Here is a 19,472-nt window from a genome sequence, read left to right on the forward strand (position 1 = left end):
GAAGCCCGCACACCACAACCAAGAGTAGCCCCTGATCACCACAACTAGAGAAAACCCAAGAACAGCAATGAAGTCCTAATACAGCCAAAAATAAATAAATAAATAAATATATACATATATTTTTTGTTGTTGTTGTTGGTTTTTTTTTTTTTTTTTTTTGCGGCACGTGAGCCTCTCACTGTTGTGGCCTCTTCCATTGTGGAGCACAGGCTCCAGACGCACAGGCTCAGCAGCCATGGCTCACAGGCCCAGCCACTCCACGGCATGTGAGGTCTTCCCAGACTGGGGCAAGAACTCGTGACCCCTGCATCGCAGGCAGACTCTCAACCACTGCGCCACCAGGGAAGCCCCAATAAATATATTTTTTAACAATTCTTTAAAAAAAAATCTCCCCAACATATGAAAGCCCAAGAGCAGATGAAATTGATGCCAGACAGGCTAAATTAAGGGTCCAGGTTCTTGCTCTACCTGTCCAAATGAATTTGACCATGGAACACAAAGAAAAGAAAATAAACACAGAGGATGAAGTGCAGAGAGAAACAAAGGAGCAGTTTGTTGAGACGTGAAAGTACACACTTGGAGAAGAATGTGGGCGTCCTTCTGAGTGAGGAGCCCACCAAGAGATTTTCTGACCCTCCTTTTAATTCCTTGAATGGATGGAGGTTTCTTTGCTTAGGGACAGGATATTCATTGTTGGGAAGATCAGGGTGGGATCTTGAGTGAAGCTGGTTACATCAGCTTTCACTCTTGCACATCAGGTTTCTGAAGCCACGACACATGTGCTCTGAGAGCCATTTTACCTTAGATTTTCTCTTACTAGTCAAGCGCCAGGTGTAGAAGTTGTATAGTGGTCACTGGCAGCCTGTACATTTTTATTGCGCATGCTCGGCCATGCTCTGTGGGTTTTATGGTCAGGGTTCCCTATTCAGGTGTCACAAAGTTTTATTAAAGTCTGATGTATGTTATTGTTGCTGACACCATTCTTCCATGGTTCATGGTCTCATTAAATACAAAACAAGGAGGTGGCTTTGCCTTTTGCCTAATGTCTATATATGAGGAGGCTGTCCTTGGGTCCAGCTCTGTCTTTCCTGCCTCAATTTCCCCCTGAAAAACTTTGTTCCCAAAATCTCTTGGGGATGTTGAGGACCGAAGGTCTCATTCTTCTGTAACTTCTTAAAGTTGGCCAGGGGCAGTCGTCCTTACATGACTCTGGGAATGAAAATATCTCCCTATCTAGTCAAGGGGTCCCATAGAGACCTCAGCAGTAGGCAATGGCTGGAGTCCCTGCATAGCCATCGTGTTTATGTGGAATTGTTGCAAACTGGAGGAAATAAACTTAAAAAGTAAGTTGAAAATAAAGGGGCCAATAATCAGCAAAAGTATTATTCCAACCAGAGGTCCAAGCAGGGGTAGAAACTAGGTTATGTTTGGTAATACCCCTTTGATTGCAGCATATATGGAGTTGGCTCACCTCTTTCTACCACTTACCAACTTCCTAGGCCCTGGAGGTGTCCCCCCCAGTGACCTTCCTAGACCTTGGACATCTCCAAAGAGAGAGAGTCCTGGACCCTACACATTCATCCCCATTTGCCAGGTGGAGGAATACCCTTTTCTTTTTTTATACATCTTTTTGATATAGCACATGACCAATAATGAGTCTACCTTTGGTGCTTGGAGGTATCCCCCTTTCTTGTGCATCTAAGAGTTCTTCATAGCAGTGGAATTGCCATGTAGCTTGGGAATCTACGATTTTAAATAAAACTTCTATACTTAAAGCCATTAATGGAAGAGCATTCCAGAGAGAGAGAGAGAAGCCAGCCTTTGAAGCTTTGGGCATTGTCAGAGTAAGCAGACCTTTCCTAAAAGTGAGACCCAAGGAGTTAAACTATGAGTAATTCTCAAGAGGTTTACTAGTGTATTACATTCCCATTCCCCTAATGCAGACACCCAAAGGAGTGAGAGAAAGGTTAGTGTAAATAATTATTTCATAATGGCAGCAGTGAGCTAAAAATAAATAGGCCCTTTGAAACCCAGCATGGACAGAGTAGAGCCCTCTCAGGTAAAGGTGCTGAACCAAGGCAACACTCACAAAAGATTACAAGGGCAAAAAGGAACACGAGGAGGATAATAAGAATCCAAATCCACCAAAGCATATTAGTTAGTTTATGGGTGGACTGGAGTAACAGGAAGCAGAAGGAAAATAGAGGCTATGCGTACTTAGCCTTGGATTTGTGAAGTTTCTTTGTCCTTCTTGAATAAGAACTTCAGGTTTGGAGGGGGTTCACTCACCTGCCTGGACCCTTCTATTCATCAGAGGTACTCAGTGTCCTGTAAAACTCAGGGGGAAGGATAAATTTAATTCTAAACAGGTTCCCCACTTGGCTAATAGTTGGCATTTATTCTTGGTGTCCCCAAAATACTTGTTTGGCCCCATTGTGTTCGATAACAGGCAGAGTGGGATTATTGTGAGCGACTGACAAAAGACTAGTAACCCGCACCTAGTAATAATCAGCTTAGCCTGGGGAGACCCTTCCTAGGATCTCTCCATCTCAGACTTGAAAATTTATGGATGTTAGGACATTAGGTGAATATTGGGTATGCCCTCAGTTTCAACCAGAGCAATCAAAAATTAAAGTCTGTTCCTAGCCACTGAAATGTCCCCCAAGGCTTTTATAAGGTCTTGTCCAATTAAAAGAGTGGGACATTCAGGACCTACCGAGAAAGCATGTGAGACCAAATATTGCTCAAATTGGCAATTAAGTGGCTTGGTGAAATACTGATTTTGGGGATTTCCATCCATGTGCAATCACCAGGCATTTTTTAGCACTTTAGAGTCCAGTGTAATTGTTTAGAACAGAGTAAGTGGCTCTCATATTGATTTTAAAAATCGACCTTCTTACTTGACACATCAAGGATCAGCCAGGGCTCTTCTGCTGAGATAGTGGGTTTTTCTGTGAGACCAAAGGACCCTGGACCCTGTCAGTCATCTGTAGCCACCATTTGGAGATTTGAGACCCTTTTTTCTGATCTCATCAGTGGCCTGATTTTCTGCAGTTTGTACATGGGTCAGGTGGGTTTGCCTTTTGCCCTTGGCAGGAATGGGTCCAGTGACCTGGCTTACCACATTTGAAATAGACCCTTTTTGGGGTTTCACTGACCTGGTGTCACATCTCTTCTTCATCTCCAAGATGGTCACTGAGGTTGCAAGGCACTGCTGATGGCAAAAGCTATCAGTTAGGTCTGTTTCTTTATTTATTCCCCTTCATGCCAGTCCCTTAGTGTTTCCTCTATCTGTCACGGTAATTGAATATCCCATAGGCCACATCTGGAAAATGAGGATTTGAACCCGACTCTAACTTTTGGGGCTTTCACATAATATCAGGGGCAGACTAGCTGATAAAAATGTTGTCCCAGTAGGGAACAGTTCTTGGGGTGGAAGAGTCTATGTTAATGCATTTTCTAAAAAGTTTTACAAGTTAATACTAGATGAAGCTCATCTGATCAGAGAAGGAATTCATCTGTCTGGTCTTGTCCCAAATTAACTAAGTACTGTTCTTAATGAGCTCACTGGGTTTTGGTGCCTTTAAAGTTTAACTATTTCTGAAATGTAATCCTTGATGGTAGAGGTCCCCAGGGGGCATGGGGTGGGCAAAAGCCTAAACTGGGCCCAGAGTATATCATAAGAGAAAGTGACCTTGGTGACTGAATGTACCCAAAGGGTATGTCCCTGGGAGTAAAGAAATTTATCCATGATCCTTCAAGGGGAACCAAGCTCCTGCCTAAAGGAGGAGCATTTCCCATCAGGACTGACTACAGGCATCCCCATCTTTTCTCTGTGGTACCCAGGATAAGCGACCTTCTTGAAGGCTTCAGGCTTCTCTATTGATTCTATGGCCAATGATTAATCCTTGTGTGCATTCCCCTGGAACGGGCATCATCATAGTTCCAGGATCTATTTAGGTCCCAGCTCCCTTTCTCTAAAAGGGTGATATGTATCTGAAAACAGTCACCAGCCACTAAGAGTGGTGGTGTGTGTGATTGTGTAAAAAAAACAAAATCCCCTTTCTATCATCTAGGAAAATCTTAACTTTCAACTTACAGTCTGTCCAAGTAAGGCTGTATTTTATATTTTTGTTAAGTTGAACCTGATAATAGTTAGTCAAATGGTGGATAAGACAAGCCCCTAGGGCAAGACTCCTATGGTTCAGGTCCCTGGCTGCACAGGTGAATTCTACTGAATAGTTAAAGAAGAATTAATACCAATCCTTCTAAAACTTCCAAAATATTTAAGAGGAAGGAACATTTCAAAATTCATTTTATGAGGCCAGCATTAACCTGATACTGAAGCCAGACACTATAAGAAAAAAAATTACAGAACAATATCCTTGATGAAAATAGATGCACATAATCAAAAATAATTGCAAGCCAAACTCAGGAGTGCAGTAAATGGATCATGCACCATGATCAAGTGAGAGTTCATCTCTGGGATGCAAGGATGGTTCAACATGCAAATCAATAAATGTAATATACTACAGTAACAGAATGAACAATAAAATCTCATAATCATTTCAATATAGGTAGAAAAAACATTTGACAAATTTCAGCATCTTTAGCTGATTCACTTTGTTATAAAGAAGAAACTAACACACCATTGTAAAGCAATTATACTCCAATAAAGATATTTTAAAAAATTCAACATCTTTTCATAATAAAAAATCTCAACAAATTATGTATAGAAGAAATGTACTGCAACATAATAAAGGTCATATATGACAAGACTACAGCTAGCATCATACACAGCAGTGAAAAGTTAAAAGCCTTTGCTCTAAGATTGCTATATCTATTCAACATAGTGCTGGAAGTTCTAAGCCATAGCCATTGGGCAAGAGAAAGAATTGAAAGGCATCCAAATTAGAAAGGAAGAAGTAAAATTATCTCTGTTTGAGGATGATATGATACTATACATAGAAAATCCCAAGGCTCCACCAAAAAAACTGTTAGAATGAATAAATTAATTTAGTAAAATTGTAGGATACAAAATCAGTATACAAAAATCAGTTGTGTTTATATACACTAACAATGAACTATCTGAAAGAGAAATTAAGAATTCAATCCCACTTATAATAGCATCAAAAACAATAAAACACTTAGAAATAAATTTAACCAAGGAGATGAAAAACCTGTACACTAAAAACTATAAGACATTGATGAAAGAAATTAAAGGAGACATGCATAAGTGGAAAGATATTTGTGTTCTTTGATTAGATGAATTAATATAGTAAATATGTTCATACTGCCTAAAGTTATCTACAGATTCAGTGCAATTCCTCTCAAAATTCCAATGACATTTCTCTCAGACATATAAAAACTATCCTAAAATTTTGTGGAACCAGAAGACACTGAATAGCCAATACAATCCTCAGATAGAAAAGCAAAGCTGTATACATAACACTTTCTGATTTCAAGCTATATGATGAAGCTAGTAATCAAAACATAATGGTACTGGCATAAAACCAGGCACTTAGACCAGTGGGTCAGAATAAAAACATCAGATATAAACCCACATATATACAGTCAACTAATTTTATAAGTGTGCCAAGAACATAAAATGGAAATGGATAGTCTCTTTGGTAAATGACACAGGGAAAATTGGATATCCACATGCAGAAGAATAAAACTGGACCCCCATCTACTCCACTCATAAAAATTAACTTGAAATGAATCAAAGATTTAATGTAAGACCTGAAACCATAAAACTCCCTGAAGCAAACATCAGTAAAGAGATCCTTGACATTGGTCTTGGTAATGATTTCTTGGATAAGACAGTAAAAGCACAGCAAAGGAAGAAATTAATAAATCGAAAGGGCAACCCACAAAATGGGAGAAAATTTTGAAAGCCATATCTGATAAGGGATCAATATACAAAATATATAAATAACTCATACAACTCAATAACCAAAAAGCAAATGATCTAGTTTAAAGGTGGGCAAAGGACCTGAATAGACATTTCTCCAAAGAAGATGTTCAGATGGCTAAAAGGTATATAAAAACGTGCTCAACGTCACAAATGATCAGGGAAATTAAATCAGAACCACAATGATATCACCTCACACCTATTAGGATGGCTATTATAAAAAAGACAAGCGATAACAGATGTTGATGAGGATGTGGAGAAAAGGGAACACTTATACACGCTTATTGGACCTGTAAATTGGTACTAGCATTATGGAAAACAGTCTGGTGGTAACTCAAAAAACTTCCATATGACCCAGTTATCCCACTTTTGGGTGTATATTCAAAGGAAATGAAATCTGTATCTCAAAAATATATCTACACACCCATGTTCATTGCAGTATTATTCCCAATAACCAAGATATGAAAACAACCTAAATTTCCTCTGACAGATAAATGGATAAAGAAAATGTGGTGTGTATATATATACACAATGAAATAGTATTCAGCCATGAGAAGGAAGAAAACCTTGCCATTTTTGACAAAATGGATGCACCTTGAGGGAATTATGATAAGTGAGATAATTTACTAAGAGAAAGATAAATACTGTATGCTACTACTTATATGTGACTCTTAAAAGAAAAACTAATTTTATAGAAATAGAGAATAAAATGGTGGTTGCCAGTGTCTGGGGGGAGGGAGAAATAGAGTCTTGTCAGTCAAAGAGTACAAACTTTCCGTTATAAGAAGTTCTAAGGGTCTAGAATACAGCATGGTGACTATAGTTAATAATATGATACTGTAAACATGAGAGTTGCTGATAGTAGATCTTATGCATTCTTACCACACAAAAAAGAGAATGTGAGATGATGAATTTGTTAATTATCTTGATTTTGGTTATCATTCCACAATGTATATGTATATCAAATTATCACATGATACACTTCAAATATATCCAATTACATTTGTCAATTATTCCTCAGTAATTTGGGGGGAAATTTCCCCTGATGGCTGTAAATATTGATTACCCTGTTGTTTACAGACAGAATTTCTTTTCTCTGTTAACATTGTATTTTAAAATCTCTCTATGTTGATTTATGTAAATCTAGTTTGCTCTTCTGTCCTTTACATGTACCATATTTTATTTACTCACTCTCCTACGAATTGACTTTTTAGTTTTTTCCAAGTCTTTGCTGTTATACACAATACTGCAGCAAAAATGACTATATTTGAACACATTCAAGATATTTCCTGGAGCATATATCCAGGAGTGGATTTGTTAGGTGAGATATCCATATTTGTTTTCACTAAGGACTGACAAATTATTTTCCAAGACGGTTGTATTAATTACACTGCACAAGTGCTGCATGAGGGTTCCCATTTCCCCCATCTTCATCAGTGCTTATATTACTTGATTCATATTTTTGACAGTCCAGGGAGCATAAAACAAAACACAAAGCTGGAGGTATCATGCTCCCAGACTTCAGAATACATTACAAAGCTACATTAATCTAAACGGTATGGTATTGGTGTAAAAACAGACACATAGATTAATGCAACAGAGTAGAGAGCCCAGAAATAAACCAACACACATATGGTCAATTAATCTATGACAAAGGAGGCAAAAATATACAATGTAGAAAAAACAGTCTCTTCAATAAGTGATGCTGCAAAAACTGAACAACTGCATGTAAAAGAATGAAATTAGAACATTTTCTTACACCAAATACAAAAATAAACGCTTGTAATCTCATGTTCTTAATGAAAGCCATTCTAACAGGTCATTATAGTTTAAATTTTACTTTCAATTAATTCCAATCCTAAATGAATGAGTGAATGAATCTCTCTTTACTCTCATTATACGTATCTGCATAATGCCAATAAATACACTGCAGAACTCGCTTTGTGATCATTAGTGTCTAGAATAAACACATTTACCTCTGTGGAGAACAATGATAGAATTACTGAAGCTGGAAAATAATAACGTTGAATTTCACATATCATGTGTATCTTTGGAAAATCAGGCAGCTTAGCTACTCATACAATCATTTATAAGCCAGAAGAAGCAGAGGAGTTATACTATTTTCTTTTATCTAGATTTAATTCCTTAAATTATATAAAAGGCTAAACTTTCTTACCTTGCCAGGTTTTAATCCAAATAATTAGATGTTAATATTTTTAAAACAAAATAAACAAAACATCATGCTACCAGTACTGAAGAGTGTTTCTTCTGCTTTTCTTCATTTTAGCCAAATATAGAAAAATGTCAGATTTCATGAAGGTTTGGAATTGAGATATTTTTGAGAGTCTTGATTTAGCCTGCATGCAATGAGGTTGTATTTAATTTACTATAATGAAAATAGCCAACATTTCTGTAGCTCTTACTGTGGGCCAGGCACTGTTCTAAGCACTTTATATGTATAAGCTAATTTAATTCTCACATCAACCCTATGATGCAAGTACTATTATTATCCCCTTTTTGCAGATGAAGAAACCAAAGCAGAGAAAACTTAAGGGACTGCTTCAAGGTCAAACAGCAAGAAACCAGTAGACCTGAATAGGGAATTCTGCCAAGCCGCTTCTTGAATCAGCACTTATATGGATTATAGTTTGTCGTATCATCATATAGCCTCCCAATTTAATACTAGTCAATTTTTTAAATTGGCCATTGACATAGCTCTAATTAGAGATAGTACTAAGCTTTATTGTTTTTTTCTCATTATTATACAGTGATTTTTATATGTAACAAAATACCCTGTAGAATTAGTTATATGTGTTTTGGAGGAGAGCTTAGAAAAGTATTGTGGATATGTTAGTTATATAACTTTACATGGTAAGTTTCCTCAAGAATAATAAAAAAAAAGAATGTAGTGAGAAATAATATTATTTCATTATATCTTGAAACTACATGAGAAAACACATTTAAGTAGCATCTGAAAGATATTTGCTTTGCCCTTAACTTGTTCTCTTTTTTGATCATATAAGAAACCAGGTATACACGTAGAGCAGCAGTAAATTAGTAAATTGATTAAGAAATTAGAGTTTTTAAGGGAAGAAACTAAAGTATTTATTGTAACCAATTTGTCTCCAACATGAATATAAAATTATTTTCTTCTTTTTTTAGTTAAATAATTGACGTCTTATCTCTTTTGATAGAGGTTAGTATGTTATACTAGAAAGAATATAAGGTTGAAATCAGAGACTGGGCTCAATTTATAACTGTGCCACTTATTAACTATTTTACCTTGAGCAAGTTAGAAAATTACCTGAATCTCAAATTTATCATCTATAAAATTAATAAAATACTATATTCTTTACAATTATTTGTAGGCAGTAAATGAGATTAGTAATGTAAAGCCCCATAACAATACTTGCTATATAATAAACATTCAATAAATATTATTTTCTCCTTCTACGTTTCATCATTTTCCTTTATAAAACTGATTTCAAATACTTAAAATAGAGCATGTAAAATAAAATTCATAACATTAGTGAACATTTTCAAAAGACGATTCTGTAAGAGGTTGAGTTAATTGGCCAATTATGTAGATTTTTAGTGATCTCACTTAATCTAAGACAATGTTTCCCGGAGTGTGACATACATCCATTCCACCCAAGTTGATTTGAGGTGATTAGATGGATATTTTTAATTTTAATAGTTACGTATTTAATATTTATTAGAAAAAAGTTAACTACCATAATTTCTACTATCAAACCCATAATTTCATTAAAGTATTGCTTTAAGAAAAAGCTAAGTAAAAAGGTGAGTCATTTTAAAGAAAAGTAAATTATAATACAGTTAGTTACCAGATATATCAAAACCTGTGAAGATGGTTTGAAATAACATGTAGAAATCATTCATCTAAAGAAAAAAGTGCCCAAAGGTACAGATAGTTAGCATATGTCTTAGGTTTGATACCCTAAATATAATTTATTATACCCCAACTTTTTGCTCTCTTGGTCAAGTCTTTGAAGAGTTCAAGTAGCCTTAGTAAATTTTGTGGGATTTGTTTCTGCTGCCATTCTCTTTTATTATAGGCTTTTTTAAAACGCCTTTTAGAATCATATTAATTCTGTGGTTGGAAGTGCACTTATTTGCAAGGAAGGGCCATCCCATTATCTCTTTGCCAAATATAACCTATAATATAATCAACAAGTTACTTAATTGTTCTGAAACCCAGGGTTTTCTGATAACTGAGAGGCCATCTCAGTCTTCTGAGTCATTCATTTGTCCACATTTACACAGAGTTAGCACCTATATTAATGGACTAAGCTGAGGGGGAAATTCCTTTTAACAGCAACCAACTGAAAGGAATGTAATATTGTCTTCTGAGGACATGTTCTAGTATAAATAGGTAACCTCTGGCAGCAGTAGCCCCTGGAAGACTTAGTTCTGACTCAGTGATTCTCTAGTTTTTGACCGTGTAGTGTTTGAAATTTGATTATTTTAGTCAATTTGAGTGATTTGGGGGTAAATACTTGAATGTTTATTAGTAACAGGGATAAAAAATTATTATTATCTCCCTGCTATAAAAATAGTGGGAAGCAGCTGCATAGCACAGGGAGATCAGCTCGATGCCTTATGACCACCTAGAAGGGTGGGATACAGAGGGTGGGAGGGAGATGCAAGAGGGAGGGGATATCAGGATATATCTATACATATAGATGATTCACTTTGTGATACAACAGAAACTAACACAACATTGTAAAGCAATTATACTCCAATAAAGATGTTTTTATATTATATATATATATATATATATATATATATATATATATATATCCACACCACTACAATGACAGGCAGAGAATGGACGAAGGGGAAAACTTGCTAGTTTGGGTGGTATTTTTTACATTATATTTTCTAATCCTCACAACAACACTGTAAGATAAATATTGGTTGTCTTTTTAGAGTTGAAGATGCACAAGTTGAAATAACTTGTGCAAGGTCACAATGCTAGTTAAGTAGGATCATTTCCCTCATTAGGGAGTCTATTATATTTATTAATTACATACATTATTTTTATTCAGTTAACATACATAATAAAATAAGAAATAAGGAATACATTTAAACATGGTCCACATATTTGATGAAGTATTGCATAGTGGTTAAGAGTACCATTTTTGAATGGTAAACTGTGTGACCTTGGGCAAGTTTGTTAACTTTGCTAAGCTTTTATTCTCTCATATTTAGAATGGGCATAAGACTCTTTCTCATAATAATTTTATCAACCTAAATATAAATGAAATATCTATGAGGCTGTTTTGTACAGTGTTTGGCAGATAATAATCACTTTATAAATGGAGGTATTATTAGCAATTATTGCTAAACAATTCATAGATTAACAGAGGCAACAGACACCTATATAAGACATTGTGATTAAAGTTGTGATTGGGAAATATTTTAAAACTGCTTTGGGATCACAGAAGAATGGTTAACTGTACCTCATAAGGATAGTGAAAGTCTCATTGAGAAAGTACCTGTTAGCTGGAACTTAAAGGATGAATAGGCACAAAAAGGCATTCTATGTAGAATATACATCATGAGAAAAGGTCTTAAGTTTCTAAAATGCATGGCTAAACCAGGTCTACTTGGAGAAATGCACCAAGAAACTGGAGGTCTCTGTAAAGTCAGAGGATATTCGTAGTGAGAGATAGGATGTTATGGTCTAAAAGAACAATAAATAGATATTAATATCAGGATATTAGGATTTTTAATATGTAGCCAAACTAAGTAACAGCAGATTCTGGTATAAACACCAAAATGTGGGTATTTGAAATGTAAGGGAAATTAACACAATTTCCATTCACAATCAATTTTCAAGTTAAAAATTTATTTTGGTAACTTTGAATTTGCATTTCTATTTTTATTGTAGTATAGTTGATTTACAATTATTATATTAGTTTCAAGTGTACAACATAGTATTTGTTATATGTATAGAATATACTCCATTTAAAGTTATTATAAAATGTTGACTATATTCCCTATACTGTGCATTACATCCTTATAAGCCATTTATTTTATACCTAGTAATTTGTACCTCTTAATCCCCTTCACCCAATTTGCCCCTCCCCTAATACATCTACTCTCTGGTAATGACTAGTTTGGTCTCTGAATCTGTGAGTCTGTTTGTGGTTTATTATATTCTTTCATTCATTGCATTTTTTCTATTCCACATATAAGTGAAAACATAAAGTACTTGTGTATCTCTGTCAGACTTGTTTCACTAAGCATAATACCCTCCATGTCCATTCATATTGTAGAAACCTCCATACAGTTTTCCATAGTGGTTTTACCAATTTACATTCCCCTTAGCAGGGCACAAGGGGTCCCTTTTCTCCATATTCTCCATATTCTCACCAACACTTGTAAATTGTGGACATTTTAATGATAATGTGTGAGGTGATCTCTTATTGTGGTATTGATTTGCATTTCTCTGATAATTAGTTATTTGAGCATCTTTTCATGTGTTTGTTGGTCATCTGTATGTCTTATTTGGAAAAAAAATACTTATCCATGTCCTCAGCATATTTTTTAATTTGGTTGTTTGTTTTTTTTTTAAATATTGAGCTATATGAGTTCTTTATATATTTTGGATATTAACTCCTTATTGGAAATATCGCTTGCAAATATCTTCTCCCATTCAATAGGTTGTCTTTTTGTTTTGTTGGTGTTTTCCTTAACTGTGCAAAAGCTGTTGAGTTTGATTGGGTCCTATTTGTCTATTTTTTCTTTTGATTCTCTTGTCTGAGGAGACAGGTCCAACAAATTGCTAAGATCTGTGTCAAAGAGAGTACTGCCTATGCTTTCATCTATGACTTTTATGATTTTCTGTCTTATTTAGGTCTCTAATCCATTTTGAGTTTATTTTTGTATTTGGTGTAAGAAAATGTTCTAATTTCATTCTTTTACATGCAGTTGTTCAGTTTTTGCAGCGTCACTTATTGAAGAGACTGTTTTTTCTACATTGTATATTTTTGCCTCCTTTGTCATAGATTAATTGACCATATGTGTGTTGGTTTATTTCTGAGCTCTCTACTCTGTTGCATTAATCTATGTGTCTGTTTTTACACCAATACCATACCGTTTAGATTAATGTAGCTTTGTAATGTATTCTGAAGTCTGGGAGCATGATACCTCCAGCTTTGTTTTTTGTTTTTGTTTTTTCTCAAGACTGCTTTTATTGTTCAGGGTCTTTTCTTGTTCGATAAAAATTTTTTGTACTCTGTGAAAAATGTCATGGGTATTTTGATAAGGATTGCAATAATTCTGCAGATTGCTTTGAGTAGTAAGGACATTTTAACAATATTAATTCTTCCAGTCCAGGATTATGGAATGTATTTTCATTTGTTTTTGTCATCCTCAATTTCCTTCATCAATGTCTTATAGTTTACAGATATTGGTCTTTCATCTCCTTGGTTAAATTTATTCCTAGGTATTTTATTATTTTTAAATCAATTGTAAATGGGATTCTTTTCCTAATTTTTCTTTCTGATAGCTTATTATTAGTGTATAGTAATGCAACAACTTTCTGTATATTAATCTTGCATCCTGCAACTTTAATAAATTCATTTCTTAGTTGTAATTTTTTTTTAGTGGAATCCTTAGGGTTTCTATATATAGTGTCACGTCACTTTCAAATAGTGACAGTCTTACTTCTTCCCTTCCAATTTAGATGGCTTTTATTTATTTTTCTTGTCTGATTGCTATAGCTTCCAATACTATGTTAAGTGGCAAAAATGGGCTTTTTTGTCTTTTTATTGATCTTAGAGGAAAAGCTTTCAGTTTTTGACCACTGAGCATGATGTTAGCTGTGCATTTGTCATAAATGACCTTTATTATGTTGAGGTATGTTTCACACTCTATCAACTTTGTTGAGAGCTTTTATCAGGAATGTATATTGAATTTTGTCAAATGCTTTTTCGGCATGTATAGAGATGATCAAGTGATTTTTATCCTTCGTTTTGTTAATATGTTGTATCAATTTGCTTGATTTGTTGATATTGAACCATGCCTGCATCCCTGGAATAAATTCCACTTGATTATGATGTATGATTCTTTTATGTATTGTTAAATTCATTTTCCTAATATTTTGTTGAGGATTTTTGAATCATTTTTCATCAGAGATTTGGCCTGTAATTTCCTACTTTTTAGTGTCTTTTTCTGTTTTTTGGTACCAAGGTAATGCTGGTCTTCTACAAAGAGTGTAGAAATGTTCCTGCCTCTTCAAGTTTTTAGATAGTTTTAGAAGTACTGGTGTTAATTCACCTATAAATGTTTGGTAGAATTCATCATTGAAGCCATTTGTTCCCAGATTTGCTGGGGGGCAGTAGGTGTTTCAACAACTAATCCAATTTTCTTACCAGTTCTTAGTTTGTTCAAATTTTATTTATGATTCAATTTTTGTAGGTTGTACATTTCTAGGAATTTATTCATTTTTTATTTGTCCAATTTGTTAGAATATAATTGTCCCTTAGGTTCTATCTTTATCTGTGATATCAGTGGTAACATCTTCTTTTTCATTTCTGATTTTATTTATTCAAGACATTTCTTTTTTTTTTCTTAAAAATGTTTATTAATTACTTTTTATTGAAGTATAGTTTATTTACAATATGTTAGTTTCAGGTATACAGCACAATGATTCAGGTATATGTATACATATGTATTTATATACATGTATACACACACACATATATGTGTGTGTGTGTGTATGTATATATATATATATATATATATATATATATATATATATGTACACACTTCTTCAGATTCTCTTCCATTATAGGTTTTTACAAAATATTGAGCATAGTTCCCTGTGCTATGCAGTAGGTCCTTGTTGGTTATCTATTTTACATATAGTGATCTGTACATGTTAATCCCAACCTCCTACTTTATCCCTCCCCCCACTCCCCTTTCCCCTTTGGTAACCATGAGTTTGTTTTCTAAGTCCATGAGTCTCTCTTTTGTAAATAAGTTCATTTGTATCTTTTCTTGGGGGGGGGGATTCCACATATAAGCAATATCGTATGATATTTTTCTTTCTCTGTCTGGCTTACTTCAGTTAGTATGATGATCTCTAGGTCCATCCATGTTGCTGCAAATGGCATTATTTCATTCTTTCTTCTTAAGGGTGAGTAATATTTCATTGTGTGTGTGTGTGTGTATATATATATATATATATATATATATATATATATATATATATATATATATACAAATACATACCACATCTTCTTTATCCGTTCATCTGTTGATGAACATCAAGGTTACTTCCCTGTATTGGATATCATAAATAATGCTGCAGTGAACATTGGGGTGAATGTATCTTTTCAGAGTATGGTTTATTCCTGATATATGCCTAGGAGTGGGATTGCAGGATTATATGGTAGCTCTATTTTTAGTTTTGTAAGGAGCCTCCATAATGTTCTCCATACAGGCTGTACCAATTAACATTCTCACCAAGAGTGTAGGAGGGTTCCTTTTTCTCCACTCCCTCTCTAGCATTTATTATTTGTAGACATTTTGGTGATGGCCATTCTAACTGGTGTGAAGTGGTATGTCACTGTAGTTTTGATTTGCATTTTTCTAATAATTAGTGATATTGAGCATCTTTTCATGTGCATTTTGGCCACCTGTATATCTTCTTTGGAGAAATGTCTATTTAGATCTTCTGTCCATTTTCTGATTGGGTTGATTGTTTCTTTTGATATTGAGCTGTTGAGCTGTCTGTATATTTTGGAGATAATACCTTGTCAGTCATATGGTTTGCAAATATTTACTACCATTCTGTAGGTTGTCTTTACTTCATGGTTTCCTTTGCTGTGCAAAAGCTTCTAAGTTTCATTAGGTTCCATTTGCTTATTTTTGGTTTTATTTCCATTACTCTAGAACATGGATCCAAAAAGGTATTGCTGCGATTTATGTCAAAGTGTGTCCTGCCTATTTTATCCTCTAGGAATTTTATAGTATCCTGTCTTACTTTTAGGTCTTAAATACTTTTGAGTTTATTTTTGTGTATGGTGTTAGAGAATGTTCTAATTTCATTCTTTTCCGTGTAGCTGCCCAGTTTTCCCAGCACCACTTATTGAAGAGACTGTCTTTTCTCCATTGTATATTCTTACCTCCTTTGTCATAGATTAATTGACCACAGGTTTGTGAATTTATCTCTGGGCTTTATATCCTGTTCCATTGATGTGTATTTCTGTTTTTGTGCCTGTACCATACTGTGTTATTACTGTAGATTTATAGCATAGTCTGAAATCAGGGGGCCTGGTTCCTCCTGCTCTGTTTTTCTTTCTCAAGATTGCTTTGGTAGAAAACAAACTTATGGTTACCAGGGGGAAAAGGGGGGGGAGGAATAAATTGGGAGATCCGGATTGACATATACACACTACTACATATAAAATAGATAACTAATAAGTACCTACTGTAACTAATAAGTAACTACTGTAACTAATAAGTACCTACTGTAACTAATAAGTACCTACTGGGAACTCTGCTCAATACTCTGGAATGGCTTATATTGGAAAAGAATATAAAAAAGAGTGGATATATGTATATGTATAACTGAGTCACTTTGCTGTACCCTTGAAAGTAACACAATATTGTAAATCAACTATACTCCAATAAAAATTTAAAATAAAAGATTGCTTTGGCTATTCATGATCTTTTGTGTTTCCATACAAATTGTAAAATTTATTGTTCTAGTTCAGTGAAAAATGCCATTGTCAATTTGATAGGAATTGCATTGAGTGTGTAGATTGCCTTAGGTAGAATAGTCATTTTGACAATATTGATTCTTCCGATTTATAAATACGGTATAGATTTTCACCTGTTTGTGTCATCTTTCATCAGTGTCTTATAGTTTTCAGAGTACAGGTATTTTGCCTCCTTAGGTAGATTTATTCCTAGGTATTTTATTCTTTTTTGATGTGATGGTTAATGGGATTATTTCCTTAATTTCTCTTTCTGAGCTTTTGTTGTTAGTGTATAGAAATGCAACAGATTTTTGTGTATTAATTTTATAACCTGCAACTTTACCAGCTTCGTTGATGAGCTCTAGTAGTTTTCTAGTAGCATCTTGAGGATTTTCTATATATAGTATCATGTCATCTGCAGGCAGTGACATCTTTACTTCTTTTCCAATTTGGATCCATTTCATTTCTTTTTCTTCTCTGACTGCTGTGGCTAGGATTTCCAAAACTATGTTGAATAAAAGTGTTGGGAATGGACATCCTTGTCTTGTTCCTGATATTAGAGAAAATGCTTTTCAGTTTTCAGCGTTGAGTATGATGTTAGCTGTGGGGGTTGTCATATAATGCTTTTATTATGTTGAGGTAGATTACCTCTATGCACATTTTCTGGAGAACTTTTTATCGTAAGTAGATGTTGGATTTTATCAAAGGCTTTTTCTGCATCTATTGAGATGATCTTATGGTTTTTATTCTTCAATTTGCTAATGTAGTGTATCACACTGACTGATTTGCAGATACTAAAAACTCCTTGCATCCCTGGGATAAATCTCAGTTGATCATGCTGTATGATCCTTTTAATGAATTGTTGGAGTTGACTTGCTAGTGTTTTGTTGAGGATTTTTGCCTCTATGTCCATCAGTGATATTTGCCTGTAATTTTCTCTTTTTGTGGTGTCTTTGGTTTTGGTATCAGGATGATGGTGGCCTCATAGAATGGGTTCAGAAGTGTTTCTTCCTCTGCAATATTTTGGAATACTTTCACAAGGATACGTGTTATTTTTTCACTAAATATTTGATAGAATTCACCTGTGAAGCCATTGGGTCCTGGACTTCTGTTTGCTGGTAATTTTTAAATTACACGTTTGATTTCAGTACTTGTAATTGGTTTGTTCATAGTTTCTGTTTCTTCTTGTTTCAGTCTTGGGAGATTGTACCTTTCTAAGAATTCATCCATTTCTTATAGGTTGTCCATTTTATTGATACATAGTTGCTTATAGTAATCTCTTTTTGTCCTTTGTATTTCTATGGTGTCAGTTGTAACTTTTTTTTATTTCTAATTTTATTGATTTGGGCCCTCTCCCTTCTTTTTCTTCATGAGTCTGGCTAAAGTTTTATCAAATTTGTTTGTTTTCAAAGAAACAGATTTTAGTTTCATTGATCTTTTCTATTGTTTTCTTAGTCTCTGTTTTTTTTATTTCTGCTCTAGTATTTATGATTTCTTTCCTTCTACTAACTTTGAGTTTTGTTTGTTCTTCTTTCTCTAGTTGCTTTTGGTGTGATGTTAGGTTGTTTATTTGGGATTTTTCTTGTTTCTCGAGTTAAGCTTGTATTAGTATAAACTTCCCTCTTAGAACTGGTTTTGCTGCAAACCATAAGTCTTGGAATGTCATGTTTTTGTTTTCATTTGCTTCTAGGTATTTATTCATTTCATCTTTAATTTCTTCAGTGATCCTTTGGTTGTTTAGTAGGATATTGTTTAGCCTCCACGTGTTTGTATTTTTTACAGTATTTTTTCCTTGTAGTTTACTCCTAATATCATAGCTTTGTGGTCAGGAAAGATGCTTGATATGATTTCACTTATCTTAAATTTACCAGGGGTCATTTGTGGCCCAATATTTGATCAATCCTGGAGAATGTTCCATATGCACTTGAGAAGAATGTGTATTCTGCTGCTTTTGGATGGAATGCTCTATCAATATCAATTAAGTCCAACTGCTCTAATGTGTTATTTAAGACCTGTGTTTCCTTGTTGATTTTCTGTCTTGATGATCTGTCCATTGATGAAATTGGGGAGTAAAAGTCTAAAACACTATTATTGTGTACTCTCGATTTCTCCTTTTATAGCTGTTAATATTTGCCTTCTATATTGAGGTGCTCCTATGTTGGGTGCATATATATTTTAAATTGTTTTTTCTTCTTCGATTGATCCCTTGATCATTATGTAGTGTCCTTCTTTGTCTCCTGTAACAGTCTATGTATTAAAGTCTATTTTGTCTGATATGAGAATTGCTACTCCAGCTTTCTTTTGGTTTCCATTTGCATGGAATATCTTTTTCCATCCCCTTACTTTCAGTCTGTATGTGTCTCTAGGTCTGAAGTGAGTCTCTTGCAGACAGCACATATATGGGTCTTCTTTTTGTATCCATTCAGCCAGTCTGTCTTTTGGTTGAAGCATTTAAACTGCTTACATTTAAGGTAAGTATTGATATGTATGTTCTAATTGCCATTTTGTTAATTGTTTTGAGTTTGTATTTGTAGATCTTTTTTCTTCCTATCTTCTTTTGTTCTCTTCTTTTTTGATTTGATGTCTATCTTTCACATTGTGTTTGGATACCTTTTACGTTTTTGTGTGTATATCTATTATATATTTTTCATTTGTAGTTGCCATGAGGTTTTGATATATCAGTCTATATGTGTACATAATTTTTTTTAAGTTGCTGATCAATTAATTTCAAATCCATTTAAAATATCCTACATTTGTACTCTCCTCCTCTCAAGATTACTGATTTTGATATCATTTTTTGGTGTGGTTTATTTCCTACTTTT

The sequence above is a fragment of the Grampus griseus genome (assembly GCF_964374135.1).
Source record: "Grampus griseus genome assembly, chromosome: X".
In the NCBI taxonomy this organism is placed as follows: domain Eukaryota; kingdom Metazoa; phylum Chordata; class Mammalia; order Artiodactyla; family Delphinidae; genus Grampus; species Grampus griseus.